Source organism: Phasianus colchicus, unplaced genomic scaffold (assembly GCF_987193195.1).
Source record: "Phasianus colchicus unplaced genomic scaffold, bPhaCol1.hap1.1 HAP1_SCAFFOLD_50, whole genome shotgun sequence".
Lineage (NCBI taxonomy): Eukaryota > Metazoa > Chordata > Aves > Galliformes > Phasianidae > Phasianus > Phasianus colchicus.
Genome location: NW_028325228.1, coordinates 110629 through 126432, shown reverse-complemented (window position 1 = coordinate 126432; position 15804 = coordinate 110629).

The window sequence follows — 15804 nt, the reverse complement described above, 5'->3', positions numbered from 1 at the left end:
TTTTCAGGCAATGCAGTATGCAGAATTCACACGTTCTTGGCATCACAGTTCCGTTATTTCGCTCACGCACGTCTAAATCGGCTCTCGCGTTGAACCGCTTCGGAGAGTTTGCAGTTGCTGGTCGAGAAATCGCGGTTCTCCCCGAATGCCGCTGTGTGCCTTCAGCAGCGGGCTCGTCTCTCTCGCATGCCGAGAAAGAGCGACTTCAGCCGGATGCTTTTCTCGGACGAGCGGCTTCTTCTGCGCACATCGCAAAGGAGCGGTTCTTGTCTTCTCCTTGTGTCCATGCATTCTGCACTACGCTTCTCTCTCATTCTTATGCCTTTCCGTTTATTCCTAGGGACATTTCGTTTTTCTCTGTTTTTCCGATGCTACACTTCAGCATTCTGTGACGAACAGAGTGGAAGGGAAAAGCCCCTCTAAGAAGGCAGCTAGAAGTTCCAGGAGCGACACACGTTGTGCTTTCAGAGAGGACGTTACAGAAAGTCGAGAGATGTGGATTCTTTCCTGCGGAGAAAAAACCCCCTGTTTTCAGGAAATGCAGTATTCTGAAATCGCACGTTCTCGGCATAGCAATTTCGCTATTTCGCTCTCGTGGGTGGACGGCGCCACTCTCTGTTAACCGCTTCGGAGAGTTTGCAGTTGCTGGCCGAGAAATCGCGGTTCTCCCCGAATGCCGCTGTGTGCCTTCAGCAGCGGTCTCGTCTCTCTCGCATGCCGAGAAAGAGCGACTTCAGCCGGATGCTTTTCTCGGACGAGCGGCTTCTTCTGCGCACATCGCAAAGGAGCGGTTCTTGTCTTCTCCTTGTGTCCATGCATTCTGCACTACGCTTCTCTCTCATTCTTAACCCTTGATTCCTAGGGACATTTCGTTTTTCTCTGTTTTTCCGATGCTACACTTCAGCATTCTGTGACGAACAGAGTGGAAGGGAAAAGCCCCTCTAATAAGGCAGCTAGAAGTTCCAGGAGAGACACACGTTGCGCTTTCAGAGAGGACGTTACAGAAAGTCGAGAGATGTGGATTCTTTCCTGCGGAGAAAAAACCCCCTGTTTTCAGGCAACGCAGTATGCAGAATTCACACGTTCTTGGCATCACAGTTCCGTTATTTCGCTCACGCACGTCTAAATCGGCTCTCGCGTTGAACAGCTTCGGAGAGTTTGCAGTTGCTGGTCGAGAAATCGCGGTTCTCCCCGAATGCCGCTGTGTGCCTTCAGCAGCGGGCTCGTCTCTCTCGCATGCCGAGAAAGAGCGACTTCAGCCGGATGCTTTTCTCGGACGAGCGGCTTCTTCTGCGCACATCGCAAAGGAGCGGTTCTTGTCTTCTCCTTGTGTCCATGCATTCTGCACTACGCTTCTCTCTCATTCTTATGCCTTTCCGTTTATTCCTAGGGACATTTCGTTTTTCTCTGTTTTTCCGATGCTACACTTCAGCATTCTGTGACGAACAGAGTGGAAGGGAAAAGCCCCTCTAAGAAGGCAGCTAGAAGTTCCAGGAGCGACACACGTTGTGCTTTCAGAGAGGACGTTACAGAAAGTCGAGAGATGTGGATTCTTTCCTGCGGAGAAAAAACCCCCTGTTTTCAGGAAATGCAGTATTCTGAAATCGCACGTTCTCGGCATAGCAATTTCGCTATTTCGCTCTCGTGGGTGGACGGCGCCACTCTCTGTTAACCGCTTCGGAGAGTTTGCAGTTGCTGGTCGAGAAATCGCGGTTCTCCCCGAATGCCGCTGTGTGCCTTCAGCAGCGGTCTCGTCTCTCTCGCATGCCGAGAAAGAGCGACTTCAGCCGGATGCTTTTCTCGGACGAGCGGCTTCTTCTGCGCACATCGCAAAGGAGCGGTTCTTGTCTTCTCCTTGTGTCCATGCATTCTGCACTACGCTTCTCTCTCATTCTTAACCCTTGATTCCTAGGGACATTTCGTTTTTCTCTGTTTTTCCGATGCTACACTTCAGCATTCTGTGACGAACAGAGTGGAAGGGAAAAGCCCCTCTAAGAAGGCAGCTAGAAGTTCCAGGAGAGACACACGTTGCGCTTTCAGAGAGGACGTTACAGAAAGTCGAGAGATGTGGATTCTTTCCTGCGGAGAAAAAACCCCCTGTTTTCAGGCAATGCAGTATGCAGAATTCACACGTTCTTGGCATCACAGTTCCGTTATTTCGCTCACGCACGTCTAAATCGGCTCTCGCGTTGAACAGCTTCGGAGAGTTTGCAGTTGCTGGTCGAGAAATCGCGGTTCTCCCCGAATGCCGCTGTGTGCCTTCAGCAGCGGGCTCGTCTCTCTCGCATGCCGAGAAAGAGCGACTTCAGCCGGATGCTTTTCTCGGACGAGCGGCTTCTTCTGCGCACATCGCAAAGGAGCGGTTCTTGTCTTCTCCTTGTGTCCATGCATTCTGCACTACGCTTCTCTCTCATTCTTATTTCTTTCCGTTGATTCCTAGGGACATTTCGTTTTTCTCTGTTTTTCCGATGCTACACTTCAGCATTCTGTGACGAACAGAGTGGAAGGGAAAAGCCCCTCTAAGAAGGCAGCTAGAAGTTCCAGGAGCGACACACGTTGTGCTTTCAGAGAGGACGTTACAGAAAGTCGAGAGATGTGGATTCTTTCCTGCGGAGAAAAAACCCCCTGTTTTCAGGAAATACAGTATTCTGAAATCGCACGTTCTCGGCATAGCAATTTCGCTATTTCGCTCTCGTGGGTGGACGGCGCCACTCTCTGTTAACCGCTTCGGAGAGTTTGCAGTTGCTGGCCGAGAAATCGCGGTTCTCCCCGAATGCCGCTGTGTGCCTTCAGCAGCGGTCTCGTCTCTCTCGCATGCCGAGAAAGAGCGACTTCAGCCGGATGCTTTTCTCGGACGAGCGGCTTCTTCTGCGCACATCGCAAAGGAGCGGTTCTTGTCTTCTCCTTGTGTCCATGCATTCTGCACTACGCTTCTCTCTCATTCTTAACCCTTGATTCCTAGGGACATTTCGTTTTTCTCTGTTTTTCCGATGCTACACTTCAGCATTCTGTGACGAACAGAGTGGAAGGGAAAAGCCCCTCTAATAAGGCAGCTAGAAGTTCCAGGAGAGACACACGTTGCGCTTTCAGAGAGGACGTTACAGAAAGTCGAGAGATGTGGATTCTTTCCTGCGGAGAAAAAACCCCCTGTTTTCAGGCAACGCAGTATGCAGAATTCACACGTTCTTGGCATCACAGTTCCGTTATTTCGCTCACGCACGTCTAAATCGGCTCTCGCGTTGAACAGCTTCGGAGAGTTTGCAGTTGCTGGTCGAGAAATCGCGGTTCTCCCCGAATGCCGCTGTGTGCCTTCAGCAGCGGGCTCGTCTCTCTCGCATGCCGAGAAAGAGCGACTTCAGCCGGATGCTTTTCTCGGACGAGCGGCTTCTTCTGCGCACATCGCAAAGGAGCGGTTCTTGTCTTCTCCTTGTGTCCATGCATTCTGCACTACGCTTCTCTCTCATTCTTAACCCTTGATTCCTAGGGACATTTCGTTTTTCTCTGTTTTTCCGATGCTACACTTCAGCATTCTGTGACGAACAGAGTGGAAGGGAAAAGCCCCTCTAAGAAGGCAGCTAGAAGTTCCAGGAGCGACACACGTTGTGCTTTCAGAGAGGACGTTACAGAAAGTCGAGAGATGTGGATTCTTTCCTGCGGAGAAAAAACCCCCTGTTTTCAGGAAATACAGTATTCTGAAATCGCACGTTCTCGGCATAGCAATTTCGCTATTTCGCTCTCGTGGGTGGACGGCGCCACTCTCTGTTAACCGCTTCGGAGAGTTTGCAGTTGCTGGCCGAGAAATCGCGGTTCTCCCCGAATGCCGCTGTGTGCCTTCAGCAGCGGTCTCGTCTCTCTCGCATGCCGAGAAAGAGCGACTTCAGCCGGATGCTTTTCTCGGACGAGCGGCTTCTTCTGCGCACATCGCAAAGGAGCGGTTCTTGTCTTCTCCTTGTGTCCATGCATTCTGCACTACGCTTCTCTCTCATTCTTAACCCTTGATTCCTAGGGACATTTCGTTTTTCTCTGTTTTTCCGATGCTACACTTCAGCATTCTGTGACGAACAGAGTGGAAGGGAAAAGCCCCTCTAATAAGGCAGCTAGAAGTTCCAGGAGAGACACACGTTGCGCTTTCAGAGAGGACGTTACAGAAAGTCGAGAGATGTGGATTCTTTCCTGCGGAGAAAAAACCCCCTGTTTTCAGGCAACGCAGTATGCAGAATTCACACGTTCTTGGCATCACAGTTCCGTTATTTCGCTCACGCACGTCTAAATCGGCTCTCGCGTTGAACAGCTTCGGAGAGTTTGCAGTTGCTGGTCGAGAAATCGCGGTTCTCCCCGAATGCCGCTGTGTGCCTTCAGCAGCGGGCTCGTCTCTCTCGCATGCCGAGAAAGAGCGACTTCAGCCGGATGCTTTTCTCGGACGAGCGGCTTCTTCTGCGCACATCGCAAAGGAGCGGTTCTTGTCTTCTCCTTGTGTCCATGCATTCTGCACTACGCTTCTCTCTCATTCTTATGCCTTTCCGTTGATTCCTAGGGACATTTCGTTTTTCTCTGTTTTTCCGATGCTACACTTCAGCATTCTGTGACGAACAGAGTGGAAGGGAAAAGCCCCTCTAAGAAGGCAGCTAGAAGTTCCAGGAGCGACACACGTTGTGCTTTCAGAGAGGACGTTACAGAAAGTCGAGAGATGTGGATTCTTTCCTGCGGAGAAAAAACCCCTGTTTTCAGGAAATGCAGTATTCTGAAATCGCACGTTCTCGGCATAGCAATTTCGCTATTTCGCTCTCGTGGGTGGACGGCGCCACTCTCTGTTAACCGCTTCGGAGAGTTTGCAGTTGCTGGCCGAGAAATCGCGGTTCTCCCCGAATGCCGCTGTGTGCCTTCAGCAGCGGGCTCGTCTCTCTCGCATGCCGAGAAAGAGCGACTTCAGCCGGATGCTTTTCTCGGACGAGCGGCTTCTTCTGCGCACATCGCAAAGGAGCGGTTCTTGTCTTCTCCTTGTGTCCATGCATTCTGCACTACGCTTCTCTCTCATTCTTATGCCTTTCCGTTTATTCCTAGGGACATTTCGTTTTTCTCTGTTTTTCCGATGCTACACTTCAGCATTCTGTGACGAACAGAGTGGAAGGGAAAAGCCCCTCTAAGAAGGCAGCTAGAAGTTCCAGGAGCGACACACGTTGTGCTTTCAGAGAGGACGTTACAGAAAGTCGAGAGATGTGGATTCTTTCCTGCGGAGAAAAAACCCCCTGTTTTCAGGAAATGCAGTATTCTGAAATCGCACGTTCTCGGCATAGCAATTTCGCTATTTCGCTCTCGTGGGTGGACGGCGCCACTCTCTGTTAACCGCTTCGGAGAGTTTGCAGTTGCTGGCCGAGAAATCGCGGTTCTCCCCGAATGCCGCTGTGTGCCTTCAGCAGCGGTCTCGTCTCTCTCGCATGCCGAGAAAGAGCGACTTCAGCCGGATGCTTTTCTCGGACGAGCGGCTTCTTCTGCGCACATCGCAAAGGAGCGGTTCTTGTCTTCTCCTTGTGTCCATGCATTCTGCACTACGCTTCTCTCTCATTCTTAACCCTTGATTCCTAGGGACATTTCGTTTTTCTCTGTTTTTCCGATGCTACACTTCAGCATTCTGTGACGAACAGAGTGGAAGGGAAAAGCCCCTCTAATAAGGCAGCTAGAAGTTCCAGGAGAGACACACGTTGCGCTTTCAGAGAGGACGTTACAGAAAGTCGAGAGATGTGGATTCTTTCCTGCGGAGAAAAAACCCCCTGTTTTCAGGCAATGCAGTATGCAGAATTCACACGTTCTTGGCATCACAGTTCCGTTATTTCGCTCACGCACGTCTAAATCGGCTCTCGCGTTGAACCGCTTCGGAGAGTTTGCAGTTGCTGGTCGAGAAATCGCGGTTCTCCCCGAATGCCGCTGTGTGCCTTCAGCAGCGGGCTCGTCTCTCTCGCATGCCGAGAAAGAGCGACTTCAGCCGGATGCTTTTCTCGGACGAGCGGCTTCTTCTGCGCACATCGCAAAGGAGCGGTTCTTGTCTTCTCCTTGTGTCCATGCATTCTGCACTACGCTTCTCTCTCATTCTTATGCCTTTCCGTTTATTCCTAGGGACATTTCGTTTTTCTCTGTTTTTCCGATGCTACACTTCAGCATTCTGTGACGAACAGAGTGGAAGGGAAAAGCCCCTCTAAGAAGGCAGCTAGAAGTTCCAGGAGCGACACACGTTGTGCTTTCAGAGAGGACGTTACAGAAAGTCGAGAGATGTGGATTCTTTCCTGCGGAGAAAAAAACCCCTGTTTTCAGGAAATGCAGTATTCTGAAATCGCACGTTCTCGGCATAGCAATTTCGCTATTTCGCTCTCGTGGGTGGACGGCGCCACTCTCTGTTAACCGCTTCGGAGAGTTTGCAGTTGCTGGCCGAGAAATCGCGGTTCTCCCCGAATGCCGCTGTGTGCCTTCAGCAGCGGTCTCGTCTCTCTCGCATGCCGAGAAAGAGCGACTTCAGCCGGATGCTTTTCTCGGACGAGCGGCTTCTTCTGCGCACATCGCAAAGGAGCGGTTCTTGTCTTCTCCTTGTGTCCATGCATTCTGCACTACGCTTCTCTCTCATTCTTAACCCTTGATTCCTAGGGACATTTCGTTTTTCTCTGTTTTTCCGATGCTACACTTCAGCATTCTGTGACGAACAGAGTGGAAGGGAAAAGCCCCTCTAATAAGGCAGCTAGAAGTTCCAGGAGAGACACACGTTGCGCTTTCAGAGAGGACGTTACAGAAAGTCGAGAGATGTGGATTCTTTCCTGCGGAGAAAAAACCCCCTGTTTTCAGGCAATGCAGTATGCAGAATTCACACGTTCTTGGCATCACAGTTCCGTTATTTCGCTCACGCACGTCTAAATCGGCTCTCGCGTTGAACAGCTTCGGAGAGTTTGCAGTTGCTGGTCGAGAAATCGCGGTTCTCCCCGAATGCCGCTGTGTGCCTTCAGCAGCGGGCTCGTCTCTCTCGCAAGCCGAGAAAGAGCGACTTCAGCCGGATGCTTTTCTCGGACGAGCGGCTTCTTCTGCGCACATCGCAAAGGAGCGGTTCTTGTCTTCTCCTTGTGTCCATGCATTCTGCACTACGCTTCTCTCTCATTCTTATGCCTTTCCGTTTATTCCTAGGGACATTTCGTTTTTCTCTGTTTTTCCGATGCTACACTTCAGCATTCTGTGACGAACAGAGTGGAAGGGAAAAGCCCCTCTAAGAAGGCAGCTAGAAGTTCCAGGAGCGACACACGTTGTGCTTTCAGAGAGGACGTTACAGAAAGTCGAGAGATGTGGATTCTTTCCTGCGGAGAAAAAACCCCCTGTTTTCAGGAAATGCAGTATTCTGAAATCGCACGTTCTCGGCATAGCAATTTCGCTATTTCGCTCTCGTGGGTGGACGGCGCCACTCTCTGTTAACCGCTTCGGAGAGTTTGCAGTTGCTGGCCGAGAAATCGCGGTTCTCCCCGAATGCCGCTGTGTGCCTTCAGCAGCGGTCTCGTCTCTCTCGCATGCCGAGAAAGAGCGACTTCAGCCGGATGCTTTTCTCGGACGAGCGGCTTCTTCTGCGCACATCGCAAAGGAGCGGTTCTTGTCTTCTCCTTGTGTCCATGCATTCTGCACTACGCTTCTCTCTCATTCTTAACCCTTGATTCCTAGGGACATTTCGTTTTTCTCTGTTTTTCCGATGCTACACTTCAGCATTCTGTGACGAACAGAGTGGAAGGGAAAAGCCCCTCTAATAAGGCAGCTAGAAGTTCCAGGAGAGACACACGTTGCGCTTTCAGAGAGGACGTTACAGAAAGTCGAGAGATGTGGATTCTTTCCTGCGGAGAAAAAACCCCCTGTTTTCAGGCAACGCAGTATGCAGAATTCACACGTTCTTGGCATCACAGTTCCGTTATTTCGCTCACGCACGTCTAAATCGGCTCTCGCGTTGAACAGCTTCGGAGAGTTTGCAGTTGCTGGTCGAGAAATCGCGGTTCTCCCCGAATGCCGCTGTGTGCCTTCAGCAGCGGGCTCGTCTCTCTCGCATGCCGAGAAAGAGCGACTTCAGCCGGATGCTTTTCTCGGACGAGCGGCTTCTTCTGCGCACATCGCAAAGGAGCGGTTCTTGTCTTCTCCTTGTGTCCATGCATTCTGCACTACGCTTCTCTCTCATTCTTATGCCTTTCCGTTGATTCCTAGGGACATTTCGTTTTTCTCTGTTTTTCCGATGCTACACTTCAGCATTCTGTGACGAACAGAGTGGAAGGGAAAAGCCCCTCTAAGAAGGCAGCTAGAAGTTCCAGGAGCGACACACGTTGTGCTTTCAGAGAGGACGTTACAGAAAGTCGAGAGATGTGGATTCTTTCCTGCGGAGAAAAAACCCCTGTTTTCAGGAAATGCAGTATTCTGAAATCGCACGTTCTCGGCATAGCAATTTCGCTATTTCGCTCTCGTGGGTGGACGGCGCCACTCTCTGTTAACCGCTTCGGAGAGTTTGCAGTTGCTGGCCGAGAAATCGCGGTTCTCCCCGAATGCCGCTGTGTGCCTTCAGCAGCGGGCTCGTCTCTCTCGCATGCCGAGAAAGAGCGACTTCAGCCGGATGCTTTTCTCGGACGAGCGGCTTCTTCTGCGCACATCGCAAAGGAGCGGTTCTTGTCTTCTCCTTGTGTCCATGCATTCTGCACTACGCTTCTCTCTCATTCTTATGCCTTTCCGTTTATTCCTAGGGACATTTCGTTTTTCTCTGTTTTTCCGATGCTACACTTCAGCATTCTGTGACGAACAGAGTGGAAGGGAAAAGCCCCTCTAAGAAGGCAGCTAGAAGTTCCAGGAGCGACACACGTTGTGCTTTCAGAGAGGACGTTACAGAAAGTCGAGAGATGTGGATTCTTTCCTGCGGAGAAAAAACCCCTGTTTTCAGGAAATGCAGTATTCTGAAATCGCACGTTCTCGGCATAGCAATTTCGCTATTTCGCTCTCGTGGGTGGACGGCGCCACTCTCTGTTAACCGCTTCGGAGAGTTTGCAGTTGCTGGCCGAGAAATCGCGGTTCTCCCCGAATGCCGCTGTGTGCCTTCAGCAGCGGTCTCGTCTCTCTCGCATGCCGAGAAAGAGCGACTTCAGCCGGATGCTTTTCTCGGACGAGCGGCTTCTTCTGCGCACATCGCAAAGGAGCGGTTCTTGTCTTCTCCTTGTGTCCATGCATTCTGCACTACGCTTCTCTCTCATTCTTAACCCTTGATTCCTAGGGACATTTCGTTTTTCTCTGTTTTTCCGATGCTACACTTCAGCATTCTGTGACGAACAGAGTGGAAGGGAAAAGCCCCTCTAATAAGGCAGCTAGAAGTTCCAGGAGAGACACACGTTGCGCTTTCAGAGAGGACGTTACAGAAAGTCGAGAGATGTGGATTCTTTCCTGCGGAGAAAAAACCCCCTGTTTTCAGGCAATGCAGTATGCAGAATTCACACGTTCTTGGCATCACAGTTCCGTTATTTCGCTCACGCACGTCTAAATCGGCTCTCGCGTTGAACAGCTTCGGAGAGTTGCTGGTCGAGAAATCGCGGTTCTCCCCGAATGCCGCTGTGTGCCTTCAGCAGCGGGCTCGTCTCTCTCGCATGCCGAGAAAGAGCGACTTCAGCCGGATGCTTTTCTCGGACGAGCGGCTTCTTCTGCGCACATCGCAAAGGAGCGGTTCTTGTCTTCTCCTTGTGTCCATGCATTCTGCACTACGCTTCTCTCTCATTCTTATGCCTTTCCGTTTATTCCTAGGGACATTTCGTTTTTCTCTGTTTTTCCGATGCTACACTTCAGCATTCTGTGACGAACAGAGTGGAAGGGAAAAGCCCCTCTAAGAAGGCAGCTAGAAGTTCCAGGAGCGACACACGTTGTGCTTTCAGAGAGGACGTTACAGAAAGTCGAGAGATGTGGATTCTTTCCTGCGGAGAAAAAAACCCCTGTTTTCAGGAAATGCAGTATTCTGAAATCGCACGTTCTCGGCATAGCAATTTCGCTATTTCGCTCTCGTGGGTGGACGGCGCCACTCTCTGTTAACCGCTTCGGAGAGTTTGCAGTTGCTGGCCGAGAAATCGCGGTTCTCCCCGAATGCCGCTGTGTGCCTTCAGCAGCGGTCTCGTCTCTCTCGCATGCCGAGAAAGAGCGACTTCAGCCGGATGCTTTTCTCGGACGAGCGGCTTCTTCTGCGCACATCGCAAAGGAGCGGTTCTTGTCTTCTCCTTGTGTCCATGCATTCTGCACTACGCTTCTCTCTCATTCTTAACCCTTGATTCCTAGGGACATTTCGTTTTTCTCTGTTTTTCCGATGCTACACTTCAGCATTCTGTGACGAACAGAGTGGAAGGGAAAAGCCCCTCTAAGAAGGCAGCTAGAAGTTCCAGGAGAGACACACGTTGCGCTTTCAGAGAGGACGTTACAGAAAGTCGAGAGATGTGGATTCTTTCCTGCGGAGAAAAAACCCCCTGTTTTCAGGCAATGCAGTATGCAGAATTCACACGTTCTTGGCATCACAGTTCCGTTATTTCGCTCACGCACGTCTAAATCGGCTCTCGCGTTGAACAGCTTCGGAGAGTTTGCAGTTGCTGGTCGAGAAATCGCGGTTCTCCCCGAATGCCGCTGTGTGCCTTCAGCAGCGGGCTCGTCTCTCTCGCATGCCGAGAAAGAGCGACTTCAGCCGGATGCTTTTCTCGGACGAGCGGCTTCTTCTGCGCACATCGCAAAGGAGCGGTTCTTGTCTTCTCCTTGTGTCCATGCATTCTGCACTACGCTTCTCTCTCATTCTTATGCCTTTCCGTTTATTCCTAGGGACATTTCGTTTTTCTCTGTTTTTCCGATGCTACACTTCAGCATTCTGTGACGAACAGAGTGGAAGGGAAAAGCCCCTCTAAGAAGGCAGCTAGAAGTTCCAGGAGCGACACACGTTGTGCTTTCAGAGAGGACGTTACAGAAAGTCGAGAGATGTGGATTCTTTCCTGCGGAGAAAAAACCCCCTGTTTTCAGGAAATGCAGTATTCTGAAATCGCACGTTCTCGGCATAGCAATTTCGCTATTTCGCTCTCGTGGGTGGACGGCGCCACTCTCTGTTAACCGCTTCGGAGAGTTTGCAGTTGCTGGCCGAGAAATCGCGGTTCTCCCCGAATGCCGCTGTGTGCCTTCAGCAGCGGTCTCGTCTCTCTCGCATGCCGAGAAAGAGCGACTTCAGCCGGATGCTTTTCTCGGACGAGCGGCTTCTTCTGCGCACATCGCAAAGGAGCGGTTCTTGTCTTCTCCTTGTGTCCATGCATTCTGCACTACGCTTCTCTCTCATTCTTAACCCTTGATTCCTAGGGACATTTCGTTTTTCTCTGTTTTTCCGATGCTACACTTCAGCATTCTGTGACGAACAGAGTGGAAGGGAAAAGCCCCTCTAAGAAGGCAGCTAGAAGTTCCAGGAGAGACACACGTTGCGCTTTCAGAGAGGACGTTACAGAAAGTCGAGAGATGTGGATTCTTTCCTGCGGAGAAAAAACCCCCTGTTTTCAGGCAACGCAGTATGCAGAATTCACACGTTCTTGGCATCACAGTTCCGTTATTTCGCTCACGCACGTCTAAATCGGCTCTCGCGTTGAACAGCTTCGGAGAGTTTGCAGTTGCTGGCCGAGAAATCGCGGTTCTCCCCGAATGCCGCTGTGTGCCTTCAGCAGCGGGCTCGTCTCTCTCGCATGCCGAGAAAGAGCGACTTCAGCCGGATGCTTTTCTCGGACGAGCGGCTTCTTCTGCGCACATCGCAAAGGAGCGGTTCTTGTCTTCTCCTTGTGTCCATGCATTCTGCACTACGCTTCTCTCTCATTCTTATGCCTTTCCGTTTATTCCTAGGGACATTTCGTTTTTCTCTGTTTTTCCGATGCTACACTTCAGCATTCTGTGACGAACAGAGTGGAAGGGAAAAGCCCCTCTAAGAAGGCAGCTAGAAGTTCCAGGAGCGACACACGTTGTGCTTTCAGAGAGGACGTTACAGAAAGTCGAGAGATGTGGATTCTTTCCTGCGGAGAAAAAACCCCCTGTTTTCAGGAAATGCAGTATTCTGAAATCGCACGTTCTCGGCATAGCAATTTCGCTATTTCGCTCTCGTGGGTGGACGGCGCCACTCTCTGTTAACCGCTTCGGAGAGTTTGCAGTTGCTGGCCGAGAAATCGCGGTTCTCCCCGAATGCCGCTGTGTGCCTTCAGCAGCGGTCTCGTCTCTCTCGCATGCCGAGAAAGAGCGACTTCAGCCGGATGCTTTTCTCGGACGAGCGGCTTCTTCTGCGCACATCGCAAAGGAGCGGTTCTTGTCTTCTCCTTGTGTCCATGCATTCTGCACTACGCTTCTCTCTCATTCTTAACCCTTGATTCCTAGGGACATTTCGTTTTTCTCTGTTTTTCCGATGCTACACTTCAGCATTCTGTGACGAACAGAGTGGAAGGGAAAAGCCCCTCTAATAAGGCAGCTAGAAGTTCCAGGAGAGACACACGTTGCGCTTTCAGAGAGGACGTTACAGAAAGTCGAGAGATGTGGATTCTTTCCTGCGGAGAAAAAACCCCCTGTTTTCAGGCAATGCAGTATGCAGAATTCACACGTTCTTGGCATCACAGTTCCGTTATTTCGCTCACGCACGTCTAAATCGGCTCTCGCGTTGAACCGCTTCGGAGAGTTTGCAGTTGCTGGTCGAGAAATCGCGGTTCTCCCCGAATGCCGCTGTGTGCCTTCAGCAGCGGGCTCGTCTCTCTCGCATGCCGAGAAAGAGCGACTTCAGCCGGATGCTTTTCTCGGACGAGCGGCTTCTTCTGCGCACATCGCAAAGGAGCGGTTCTTGTCTTCTCCTTGTGTCCATGCATTCTGCACTACGCTTCTCTCTCATTCTTATGCCTTTCCGTTTATTCCTAGGGACATTTCGTTTTTCTCTGTTTTTCCGATGCTACACTTCAGCATTCTGTGACGAACAGAGTGGAAGGGAAAAGCCCCTCTAAGAAGGCAGCTAGAAGTTCCAGGAGCGACACACGTTGTGCTTTCAGAGAGGACGTTACAGAAAGTCGAGAGATGTGGATTCTTTCCTGCGGAGAAAAAACCCCCTGTTTTCAGGAAATGCAGTATTCTGAAATCGCACGTTCTCGGCATAGCAATTTCGCTATTTCGCTCTCGTGGGTGGACGGCGCCACTCTCTGTTAACCGCTTCGGAGAGTTTGCAGTTGCTGGCCGAGAAATCGCGGTTCTCCCCGAATGCCGCTGTGTGCCTTCAGCAGCGGTCTCGTCTCTCTCGCATGCCGAGAAAGAGCGACTTCAGCCGGATGCTTTTCTCGGACGAGCGGCTTCTTCTGCGCACATCGCAAAGGAGCGGTTCTTGTCTTCTCCTTGTGTCCATGCATTCTGCACTACGCTTCTCTCTCATTCTTAACCCTTGATTCCTAGGGACATTTCGTTTTTCTCTGTTTTTCCGATGCTACACTTCAGCATTCTGTGACGAACAGAGTGGAAGGGAAAAGCCCCTCTAATAAGGCAGCTAGAAGTTCCAGGAGAGACACACGTTGCGCTTTCAGAGAGGACGTTACAGAAAGTCGAGAGATGTGGATTCTTTCCTGCGGAGAAAAAACCCCCTGTTTTCAGGCAATGCAGTATGCAGAATTCACACGTTCTTGGCATCACAGTTCCGTTATTTCGCTCACGCACGTCTAAATCGGCTCTCGCGTTGAACAGCTTCGGAGAGTTTGCAGTTGCTGGTCGAGAAATCGCGGTTCTCCCCGAATGCCGCTGTGTGCCTTCAGCAGCGGGCTCGTCTCTCTCGCATGCCGAGAAAGAGCGACTTCAGCCGGATGCTTTTCTCGGACGAGCGGCTTCTTCTGCGCACATCGCAAAGGAGCGGTTCTTGTCTTCTCCTTGTGTCCATGCATTCTGCACTACGCTTCTCTCTCATTCTTATGCCTTTCCGTTTATTCCTAGGGACATTTCGTTTTTCTCTGTTTTTCCGATGCTACACTTCAGCATTCTGTGACGAACAGAGTGGAAGGGAAAAGCCCCTCTAAGAAGGCAGCTAGAAGTTCCAGGAGCGACACACGTTGTGCTTTCAGAGAGGACGTTACAGAAAGTCGAGAGATGTGGATTCTTTCCTGCGGAGAAAAAAACCCCTGTTTTCAGGAAATGCAGTATTCTGAAATCGCACGTTCTCGGCATAGCAATTTCGCTATTTCGCTCTCGTGGGTGGACGGCGCCACTCTCTGTTAACCGCTTCGGAGAGTTTGCAGTTGCTGGCCGAGAAATCGCGGTTCTCCCCGAATGCCGCTGTGTGCCTTCAGCAGCGGTCTCGTCTCTCTCGCATGCCGAGAAAGAGCGACTTCAGCCGGATGCTTTTCTCGGACGAGCGGCTTCTTCTGCGCACATCGCAAAGGAGCGGTTCTTGTCTTCTCCTTGTGTCCATGCATTCTGCACTACGCTTCTCTCTCATTCTTAACCCTTGATTCCTAGGGTGACGAACAGAGTGCGATTTCAGAATACTGAAAAACAGAGAAAAACGAAATGTCCCTAGGAATAAACGGAAAGGCATAAGAATGAGAGAGAAGCGTAGTGCAGAATGCATGGACACAAGGAGAAGACAAGAACCGCTCCTTTGCGATGTGCGCAGAAGAAGCCGCTCGTCCGAGAAAAGCATCCGGCTGAAGTCGCTCTTTCTCGGCATGCGAGAGAGACGAGCCCGCTGCTGAAGGCACACAGCGGCATTCGGGGAGAACCGCGATTTCTCGACCAGCAACTGCAAACTCTCCGAAGCTGTTCAACGCGAGAGCCGATTTAGACGTGCGTGAGCGAAATAACGGAACTGTGATGCCAAGAACGTGTGAATTCTGCATACTGCGTTGCCTGAAAACAGGGGGTTTTTTCTCCGCAGGAAAGAATCCACATCTCTCGACTTTCTGTAACGTCCTCTCTGAAAGCGCAACGTGTGTCTCTCCTGGAACTTCTAGCTGCCTTATTAGAGGGGCTTTTCCCTTCCACTCTGTTCGTCACAGAATGCTGAAGTGTAGCATCGGAAAAACAGAGAAAAACGAAATGTCCCTAGGAATCAAGGGTTAAGAATGAGAGAGAAGCGTAGTGCAGAATGCATGGACACAAGGAGAAGACAAGAACCGCTCCTTTGCGATGTGCGCAGAAGAAGCCGCTCGTCCGAGAAAAGCATCCGGCTGAAGTCGCTCTTTCTCGGCATGCGAGAGAGACGAGACCGCTGCTGAAGGCACACAGCGGCATTCGGGGAGAACCGCGATTTCTCGGCCAGCAACTGCAAACTCTCCGAAGCGGTTAACAGAGAGTGGCGCCGTCCACCCACGAGAGCGAAATAGCGAAATTGCTATGCCGAGAACGTGCGATTTCAGAATACTGCATTTCCTGAAAACAGGGGGTTTTTTCTCCGCAGGAAAGAATCCACATCTCTCGACTTTCTGTAACGTCCTCTCTGAAAGCACAACGTGTGTCGCTCCTGGAACTTCTAGCTGCCTTATTAGAGGGGCTTTTCCCTTCCACTCTGTTCTTCACAGAATGCTGAAGTGTAGCATCGGAAAAACAGAGAAAAACGAAATGTCCCTAGGAATAAACGGAAAGGCATAAGAATGAGAGAGAAGCGTAGTGCAGAATGCATGGACACAAGGAGAAGACAAGAACCGCTCCTTTGCGATGTGCGCAGAAGAAGCCGCTCGTCCGAGAAAAGCATCCGGCTGAAGTCGCTCTTTCTCGGCATGCGAGAGAGACGAGACCGCTGCTGAAGGCACACAGCGGCAT